This window comes from Leuciscus leuciscus (assembly GCF_965113295.1).
Source record: "Leuciscus leuciscus genome assembly, chromosome: 6".
NCBI lineage: Eukaryota > Metazoa > Chordata > Actinopteri > Cypriniformes > Leuciscidae > Leuciscus > Leuciscus leuciscus.
Genome location: NC_138730.1, coordinates 11,369,703 through 11,380,607, shown reverse-complemented (window position 1 = coordinate 11,380,607; position 10,905 = coordinate 11,369,703). Strand labels below are relative to the sequence as shown.

The 10,905-nt window shown below is 39.7% G+C and overlaps 1 pseudogene across 1 annotated transcript; it reads left to right on the top strand.

Annotated features, from left to right (window-relative positions):
- The first annotated feature begins 638 nt into the window (after positions 1–638).
- On the top strand, positions 639–2,815 carry LOC309501769 (putative inhibitor of apoptosis; annotated as a pseudogene). The gene has a single exon. The product of its transcript is annotated as a putative inhibitor of apoptosis (transcript).
- Positions 2,816–10,905: the final 8,090 nt, after the last annotated feature.

Genomic DNA, 10,905 nt, shown 5'->3' with positions numbered 1-10,905 from the left:
AAATGGATGTCGTAAGAGGCTTGACAAAGCCATGGCCTGATGTAACACCCATGTTTTTTAACGGCAAAGAGCCGAACGGCGTAATCCTCAAACAAGTTCTGGATGTGCTGCGTGAATGTTGTGACGAATTCGAAATCACAGAGATACTCGCTATATGGACTTTTGTAACAGATCTCTGCATGTCACTGGTGTCAAAAAATGCAAAAACTGACGTTGGTGAAATAGTTGCAAGTCTGGTCAACTATACCCTAGAGCAAAACATGATAGCCTGCAGAGATTTTCTATTCTGGTTAGACCATCTGTAAACGTCGTTTTACTTTATGTACTGCCGATCTATCATTTTCTTCACTACTTCAATGTATACTCGAAAGTATAATGTTGAAATAAAAAAAAATCTGGTTAAAAAATGTCTGAGCTCATAATAATAGTATTATAATAGTATACATGATAATATTTAGAATAATAATATTTAGAATAATTAAAAATACTACATGATTTAAAAGATTAAATATTTAAATATTTGATTTCTGCATTTAAATGACTGTATTCCCGAGGTGGCAACCATTTCCAAGATGTGAATACCTGAAATTGTGTGGTGATTTTTAAATTTTTGAAATTGTGGTGTTTGATTTTGTTTTTAGCATCGGTTCCTGCATCATAGAGGGTATTTAATAAGTTTAATAAGATTATGTGTTCTGTCATGGACGACTAGACACTAGTCATGGGATGTCCAGCAGAGAGAAGGGCTTGAGTGGACACACCCTGTGGTCACATTTTTACCCGCCACAGCAAACCTCCTGTCGTCCTCTCACTCTGCCTTTTCCCCCGCTTCGCAACGTAGCCATCTTACAGCTTTCCAACCCTGCGACAGCCGTAACATCAACCGCCACGGCATCTTTTTCAAGCCAAATGGAGGAGCAGGTGGGTTACTTAAACACGGCATTCAGCAACCTGGCCCTCTCCAGCCCCATTTCCTCCCGTGGAGTTGAGGATATGTCTCACCAGCGACCTCCGACTTGTCACAATCCTGGCATGCGTCGGGAACTGGAACGCCTTGACACCTTTCAGAATTGGACTCTTGCTACATTAGCTCCAGCTGAGCTTGCCAAAAGTGGTTTCTACTACGTTGGCCAGGGCGACAGAGTGGCTTGCTTCAGTTGTGGAGGCCAGCTTAGCAACTGGGAACCGGGAGATCGGGCAGCATCAGAGCACCAGAGGCATTACCCCAACTGCCGCTTTGTTCAAGGTGACCGTGCAGATAATGTACCTTTATCTGGTGGCGGCCTTTCCAATGGATCGGCAATGCAACAGTGTGAAGAAAGGTTGCTCACATTTGTCAACTGGCCCTCAAGAATAACTGTTCGACCAGACCAATTGGCTAAGGCTGGTTTTTACTATGTTGGTCGTAATGATGACGTGAAGTGCTTTTGTTGTGATGGTGGACTCAGATGTTGGGAGTCTGGTGATGATCCATGGAGAGAACATGCTAAGTGGTTTCCAAGATGTGAATACCTGTTGCAAGAAAAGGGCCAAGAGTTTGTTCATCAGATTCAAGCAAGATTTCCAAGACTATTTGAACAGCTATTGACTAATGGAGACAGCGACTCAAGAGAATTTGTTGATCCAGCTGCTGTACACCTGGGTCCTGGAGAAGATGCAGTGATGATGAACAATCCTGTGGTGAAGCAAACCGTTCAAAGCAAAATTCTCGCAAGTGGAGAAAATTACAAAACCGTTCAAGAATTGGTGTCTGATTTACTACGTGCGGAAGATGAGAAGAGAGAGGAGGAGCGAGAAAGTAAGTTTCTTACTTTTCTTAAGAAACATCATCTTGCCGTGTCACAGCGGCTAAAAAGTGTGCAGTGCTTAATGGACCAGACATTAAGAGTATGACATTATTCGTAACTACACTACAGTCAAGCAGCAGACAGGGCAGCTCATTGAGTTAGTCCTGTCGAAAGGAAATGCAGCAGCAGAGGTCTTCCGCAACTGGATCAAGAAGAATGATGTCTGCCTGCTGAGAGAACTGATGGCCCAGACAAATGAAGCTGCATCACCGAGTCAAGATCTTTCAGACTTGCCTATGGAGGAACAGTTAAGAAGACTTCAAGAGGAGCGCACATGCAAAGTTTGCATGGATAAGGAAGTGAACATTGTCTTCATCCCCTGTGGTCACCTAGTTGTGTGCAAAGAATGTGCGCCTTCTCTACGCAAGTGCCCCATATGTAGAGGCTTGGTCAAAGGCGCTGTCCGTACTTTCCTATCATAAAGTTTTCCTATCATTTGGATTTGCAAATTTACATTTAACTTGATGATACAACTTAGTCTAAATAAGAGCAACGTAGAGTCCTCGGATTTCTTAAAAATAACGCAACAACAAAACATTGTGACAAACTTTGACAACATGTTGTATGGACAAAATACTGTTTGAAATATTTTTGTATAAATAAGATCTAAGACGCCTAAGTACAGTTTTTCAACCATCTAAAGTTTTTGAACAGACGCTGTTTAGTAAAAATAATACATAAGTCTTCTAAGAAGATAAATAGAAGATATGATTTTAATAAAACTTTTATTGACATATATAAATATCTAATTTAAACTTTTAAGGTTATGCTTTTAAATGAATTTAGTATAAAACTCTGGATGTACTCTGGAACGCGGACTAGATTTACTGTGACATTGTCCCCCGAGACTCATCTGGTCTGTTACCCTATATCCTGAAGCTTCAGTTCACACTGTAGTTTATCTCTGAAGGATCTGGGGGTGTTTTGTTTGACAACTTAAACTATTTGCTTTTTGGATTGTTTTTTATCGTTGCATAAAGAAGTACTTCACCTCTCTGGAAATGTAAGGTGTTTTTATTTATATATTTATTTAGCTAAAACTTTTTTTTTACATTTTTGAAAATGTAGTTTTCTGTGATGGTCGTGTTTAGGTGTAAGGGATAGAATATGCAGTTACGGTACAAAAATCATTGTGGCTATGGAAAGCCATAAAAATTGAAACCCCGCATGGACAAAAAATTATGATTGAATCTTTACATATAAATGAGATTTAAGACGACTAAGTACAGTTTTTCAACCATCTAAAGTTTTTGAACAGACATTGTTTAATAACAATTATACCTTAGGTTCAATTTAAACAAAATCATTACAGTAATCTTCTAAAAGATAAATAGAAGATATGAATGTATTCAAACTTTAAAGATTTTTTCAAGCAAGAAAGTTAAGAAATTTAAACTTCAAACTAAAACAATCTTTCATTTTTAAAAGATCATATTTAAACTTTTACGATTATGCTTAGAAATAAATTCAAAAAGATCAGCGTGTTTAGGTGTAAGGGATGATAGAATATGCAGTTAAGGTACACAAATCAATTATGGCTGTGGAAAGCCACAAAAATTGAAACTCCGCATGGACAAAAAATGCTGATTGAATCTTGAAATGTTTCATTGAATGATTGAATTGAAATGAGATTTAAGACGACTAAGTACGGTTTTTCAACCATCTAAAGTTTTTGAACAGACATTGTTTAATTAATAACAATAATACTTTAGGTCACAGTAATCTTCTAAAAGATAAATAGAAGATGTGTATTTATTCAAACTTTAAAGATTTCATTTAAACTTTTAAGATTATACTTTGAAATAAATTGAGAAAGATCAGCGTGTTTAGGTGTACATGATCGAATATGCAGTTACGGTACAAAAATCATCATGGCTATGGAAAGCCATCAAAATTGAAACTCCACACGGACAAAATCTTTTCATATAAATGAGATTTAAGACGACTAAGTACAGTTTTTGAACAGACATTGTTTAATAACCGTTAAACAAAATCATTACAGTAATCTTCTAAAAGATAAATAGAAGATGTGTATTTATTCAAACTTTAAAGATTTCATTTAAACAATCTTGTATTTTTAAAAGATATAATTTAAACTTTTAAGATTATACTTCTTATAAACTCAGCACCTGATATCCTGATCACTGAATTTGTGTGACTCTCTGACACACACACACACACACACACACACACACACACACACACACACACACACACACACACACACACACACCCTTTGGCTGGTGCTTTTTGAAAGCTCCGCAGGTCAAACGCTGGTGTAAAGAGGCCAGAGGGCCCTGATTTCTAATAAAGATATTTTTTTATTTTTGTGAACCCGTTTCATTTATTGCGTTGTTTCATAAGCTGTATGTTTTTTCTTCAACTCTCTAAACATTTAACTGATTGTTTCATAACATGTAGGCCTATGTTGTTTTTGTTTTGTTTGTTTTGTTTTTTTCTTCAACTCTATAAACATTTAACTCATTGCAATTTTTTGTGAATCCATTTTATTTAAACTGGATAGTTCTACATTTATTTCAACTTTTTGTGTGAGGTTTTAGTAAGATCTTTATTTTATATTATTTATAATCATTTATATTCTTTTAAAGAACAGAATGTTTTATGTAAGATGATATTTTATATTATTGTATATTATATTATTTGTGTGAAATATACATTATTTTATAAAATCTCTGTTTCTCACTATCACTGTGCTCTGGAATGTGGAGGAGCAGAAGGAGGGGGATGTCAGAATGCGGAGGGCGCGCGCACCACTCAGGCCGGGGCTGTGCTGGAGAGGCGCTTTAGTTATCTAAACATGTGAGATGATTTTTTATTTTTTTATTTTCGTGAACCCGTTTATTTTATTGCGTTGTTTCATAAGCTATATGTTTTTTTCTTCAACTCTCTAAACATTTAACTGATTGTTTCATAACCTATATGTTTTTTTTGTTGTTGTTTTTTTTAACTCTATAAACATTTAACTGATTGCAATTGTTTTTGTGACTCCATTTTATTTAAACTTTTTGAGTGAGGTTTTAGTAAGATCTTTATAAACATTTCATTTATATTCTTTTAAAAGAACTGAATGGTTTTTCAACATTTGTGTGAGATAAACTTACACAGTTTTCCCCTTATCAGTTTCACAGTACAGCCCGGATACGCTCAGGAATATGTAGGGAGGATCGTGTGTGTGTGATACCAACTTCAAAAACACACACACACTCACAGACACTAACTGTCATGTTCAAAAGGCTTCAATAGGCTTCAAACAATTAAAACTAGCTGTCATATAGCCATGACGTATTATTTAATCACAGTGTCTTCAAACGATCAAAAGGCTTCAAAAACACTAACTGTCATGTTCAAAAGGCATCAAACTAGCTGTCAGATACCATCACATATTGTTATAACACTTTCTGTCAATATCAAAAGGCTTCAAAAGCCTTCAAAAGACATCAAAAGTCAAAACTAGCTGTCAATAACCACATGATCAAAAGCTGTCAAACTGTCAATCAAAAGTCAAAACTAGCTGTCAAAACATGATCAAAAGTCATACTAACTGTCAACCTGTCAATCAAAAGTCAAAACTAGCTGTCAAACTGTCAATCAAAAGTCAAAAGGGGCGGGACACCTGTCACCGGAAGGGGCGGGACACCGGAAGGGGCGGGACATGTCACCGGAAGGGGCGGGACCTGTCACCGGAAGGGGCGTGGTACCTGTCAATCAATCATTTTTTGACAGGTGGTCCGTCATATCAACTACTCAGGACCCAACAGATTTGTTTCTACCATTGCAATGTTGTAACTATGTAGAAATGTATGATGCTGTAAGATTGCACCTTACAAAATTAAAAAGAACCTATACAATTTTTTTTTTTTACAGTAACAAACAAGGTTTCTGTATGTCTTTGTGGAGCAAGCCCAAACGTCATTACTATGAAAAACATTATTTTAGGGCGCTTTCACACCTGGTTCGTTTGGAGCGTGTGTTTTTGAAACCTGGTACGTTTCTCGCTTATTTCAGTTTGTTTGGGCATTTATGAACATGTCAATCGCGCTAGGATCCACACCAAAACAATCGCTCTGAGACAACCTGAGCGAGCTGGTCTCGGCCCGATTGCAAGAGAACTCTGGAGCGGTTCGGTTGAGGTGAGAAAGCAATCTGGACCATTGAATCAAGCGGTATCAATTCACAATGGCAAATGTGTTTTATAAAAAACAGCAGTGTCTGATTCTGTGAGTGAGCACATTAGTTAACGCAGTTGAAAACTAAAAAGAGTTTCTTTATGTAATTGCATTCGTTGCATCGTTGCTAATATCCAAGATGGCGCCGCGGATGGCTGCCTCGGTGTGGAGCTCTCCAGTTATTGTGTTGTTTTTGTTGGTTTGTTCTGCGTTTAGTCATTCTTTTCCTATCAGTTTCACCAAAGACGAACTACTGGACATTAGGAAACACACACCAGACAACTTTTTTTACAGATTTTGATTACTCAGACGTTTTACTGGACATTCTCGTCGGAGGGGCAGCGGTGTTGTTCAAACGCGCGGTCAGACGCAAACGCGGGAAGCGCGCTGGCGCGCTGGTTAAACTCCGCGAGCGCGGCCTCCGTACTGCACTCCCCAGTATTCATCTTGCGAATCTCCGATCTCTTCCTAACAAAATGGACGAACTTCTTCTCCTCACCCGCACTAACAAGGATTTTTTAAACTCCGCTGCTCTGTGCTTCACTGAAACCTGGCTGAGTGAAGCCATACCGGACAACGCACTACATCTGCCGGGCTTTCAGCTGTTCCGAGCGGATCGCATCGCGGAACTAACGGGGAAAACGAGAGGTGGTGGATTGTGTTTCTACATTAACGAAAGTTGGTGTTCAGATGTAACAACACTGAAGAAGATGTGCTCTCCTAATTTAGAGGCACATTTCATAAACTGTAAACCTTTCTACTCGCCGCGGGAGTTTTCCTCATTCATTCTCGCGAATGTTTACATTCCTCCAGACGCGTGTGTGAGCGCGGCGATACAACAGCTGGCTGAACATATAGCTGAAATGGAACAAAGGTACCCAGACTCTCTTTTAATCATTCTTGGGGATTTTAACAAAGCAAATCTCTCCCGTGAACTGCCAAAATACAGACAGCATGTTACATGTCCTACCAGAGACAGTAATATATTGGACCACTGTTACACCACGATAAAGAATGCGTATCACTCCGTCCCACGGGCAGCTTTGGGGCTCTCTGATCATTGTTTGGTTCATCTTATACCGACCTACAGGCAGAAACTGAAATCAGCTAAACCTGTAATAAGGACTGTAAAAAGATGGACCAACGAAGCAGAGCAGGATCTACAGGCCTGCTTCGATTGCACTGATTGGACTGTTTTTGAAGCTGCAGCCACCGATCTGGATGAGCTCACAGATACTGTAACATCATATATCAGTTTCTGTGAGGATACATGCATTCCTACCAGGACATTCTTATCATTCACTAATGATAAACCATGGTTTACTGGGAAACTCAAACAGCTTCGTCATGCCAAAGAGGATGCTTACAGAAGTGGGGATAAAATCTTGTATAACCAGGCCAGAAACAGACTGACAAAGGAGATCAGAGTTGCTAAAAGAAGCTACTCTGAAAAGCTGAAAAACCAGTTTTCAGCCAACGACCCGGCATCAGTCTGGAGAGGCCTGAGGAACATCACCAACTACAAATCACCATCCCCCCGATCTGTGGAGAATCAACAACTGGCTGACACTCTCAATGCATTCTATTGCAGGTTTGAGAAGCCCAGACTCACACCTCACACCCGCTCTGATGTGCACTTCACACATCCACCATCACCTCCTGCAACCCCTCTCCTCCCCCCTTCTGCCATCCAACCTGAGCTTAAGGTCTGTGTGGAGGACGTGAGCCGAGTCTTCAAAAAACAGAAGACTAGGAAAGCTTCAGGCCCAGACGGCATCTCATCTGCTTGTCTAAAAGCCTGCGCTGACCAACTGGCCCCAGTCTTCACGCAGATCTTCAACAGATCATTGGAGCAGTGTGAAGTTCCCTGCTGCTTCAAACGCTCCACTATCATTCCGGTTCCCAAAAAACCTAAAATCACTGGACTTAATGACTACAGACCTGTCGCTCTCACGTCTGTGGTCATGAAGTCGTTTGAAAGACTGGTGTTGGCCTATCTGAAGGACATCACTGGACCCCTTCTGGATCCCTTTCAGTTTGCTTACAGAGCAAACAGGTCTGTGGATGATGCAGTCAACATGGGACTGCACTATATCCTGCAACATCTTGACAGACCTGGGACTTATGCACGGATCTTATTTGTGGACTTCAGTTCGGCCTTCAATACCATCATCCCTGATCTTCTCACAGCCAAACTGACTCAGCTCTCCATGCCATCCTCAATCTGTCAGTGGATCTCCAGCTTCCTGACAGACCGGCAGCAGCGAGTGAGACTGGGGAAGCTCACATCCAGGACCCTCACCATCAGCACTGGCGCCCCCCAAGGGTGCGTTCTCTCCCCACTGCTCTTCTCCCTGTACACTAATGACTGCACTTCTAAAGACCCCTCTGTCAAGCTCCTGAAATTTGCAGACGACACCACCGTCATCGGTCTCATCCAAAATGGTGACGAGTCTGCTTACAGACTGGGGGTTGAACAGCTGGCTGTCTGGTGCAGCTATAACAACCTTGAGCTGAACACGCTCAAAACAGTGGAGATGATTGTGGATTTCAGGAGAAAATCCCCAGCACTCCCCCCTCTCACCATCATGAACAGCACTGTGGAAGCAGTGGAGTCATTCAGGTTCCTGGGCTCTACCATCTCTCAGGACCTGAAGTGGGCAAATCACATTGACTCCATTGTGAAAAAGGCCCAGCAGAGACTGTACTTCCTTCGCCAGCTGAAGAAGTTCAATCTGCCACAGGAGCTGCTGATCCAGTTCTACTCAGCCGTCATTGAGTCTGTTTTAAGCACTTCCATCACTGTCTGGTTTGGTTCAGCTACCAAATCGGACATCAGGAGACTACAACGGACAGTCCGGACAGCAGAGAGGATTATTGGTGCCCCCCTGCCAACCCTCCAGGACCTGTACTCTTCCAGAGTGAGGAAGAGAGCAGGTAAAATCATCACAGACTCCACTCACCCTGGACACCCCCTGTTTGAACTGTTACCGTCAGGACGGTGACACAGATCACTGGCCACAAGAACATCCAGGCACAGGAACAGTTTCTTTCCACAGGCCATTTCCCTTCTGAACACTTAACATGCCCCCCAAGGCATATGCCTGCAAGTGCAATACTCCCACTGTCTAGTGCAATATTCTCTTAACTCAGGTGATATTTATATTTATATTATTCATACTACTCAAAATACTGTAAATATGTTCATAATCTGTAACATGCACTAGACTCCCACTGTCTAGTGTAATATTCTCTAACTCAGGTGATATTTATATTTATATTATTCATACTTCTCAAAATACTGTAAATATGTTCATAATCTGTAAATGTTTATTCAGACTAAACCCAACTGTGACCCCTTTTTTTTACTTTTTATACTATTTTATTTTATTTTATTTTTTTATATATTTTATTCTTAGAATTTGTATTACTATGTTTCTTGTTGTATTTGTATTTGTATATGTGCACTGGAAGCTTCAGTACCAAGAAAAATTCCTTGTGGGTGCAAGCACACTTGGCAATAAAGCTCTTTCTGATTCTGATTCTGATTCTGATTCATTGCAAGAATGTTGTCCCGACGAAGCAACTGCAAACGCTTTAACGGCATTGTATAGGCTATATTAGCCTATAATGCAGGATTGAAGGCTACATTCGTATAGTAGTCTATCGAGGGTTAAAAAATAAACCACAGTAAGCTTGTGGAGCGAACTTGTCAATCATATTGATGGATGACGCAGAGGAAACTCGAGTTTGCACCATCAGCACCTGCTGTGACAGTCCCTGAACCAAGACAAGATGGTACGTAGAATTATTCCAAACCTTTTACAATATTTTTTTTTTTTTTTTTTACAGGAGTTTTTAGTAATTACCTTTTTAGTCTCTAACATGGATTAGAAACTGTTCAAGGAACAAAATAAAATGTATGTAACCAAAAGAGAATAAAACCAACTTCGGCTGGCTAAGTTGTACTATTTTCAAATGATACACCCTTTTAAGCCCTGCTTTTAACAATTAGCCTTAATATCAATGTGCTTTGATTTACAACCACAATTAAAAAAAAAATGTTGGGGACGTTATGTAAAATGCAAAATTAAAACAAAATTCCAAAGCTGAAAAAAGGACATGGACAACATATCAAATGTTGAAAATGTCAAATTTTACTATTTTATGGTAAATGTAAGCACATTTTGAATTTAATGCCAGCAACAGATCTCAAAAAAAAGCTTGGATGGATTCAACAAAAGGCTGGAAAAGTTATGTTATGATAAAGACAATAAAAGAAGAGATGCAGTCTCTCTCTCTTTATATGTTCAATTCTGTGTAGTTATAATGTTTCATCGTATGTTTGTCTGATTCAGCAAGAGAACTCCGGCTCTACCAGATGCTGGAAGAGATAAAGGGTCAAGTCAGGCAGAATACACTCCTCCTTCAGGCCAATATGCGAAGAGAGAATGCAGCTGAAGTTGTAAATGAGGAGTTTCAGTTTCCATTAAGGAGCATGACAGGCATAAAAGATCTGGAGGATAGGCTGTCAAACAGAGACACACAACGTTCTCTGGTAAAAGAATACTAACATATGTAGAGATCTAGACCTGATTTACTGCTGCTTAACACATTTTTTCATAGACAAGATATCTTACCAGCTTGGGTGGAACATCTGCCAAAGACATTGTCCACAGAATCATGAGGGAAATAATAACCAATGAGTTGGCCAACAATTTTAATTGGCAAGGGAGAGGACAGAAGAGCCCATTTTCTACACTCTTAGTAGCAAAAGTTGTCATAGGTGATATGTTTTAAAAAACATTCAAACATTCCTTTGAAATAGCAAAAGAGGAAACAACCATTTACGGTCTCACATAATGTGTCAT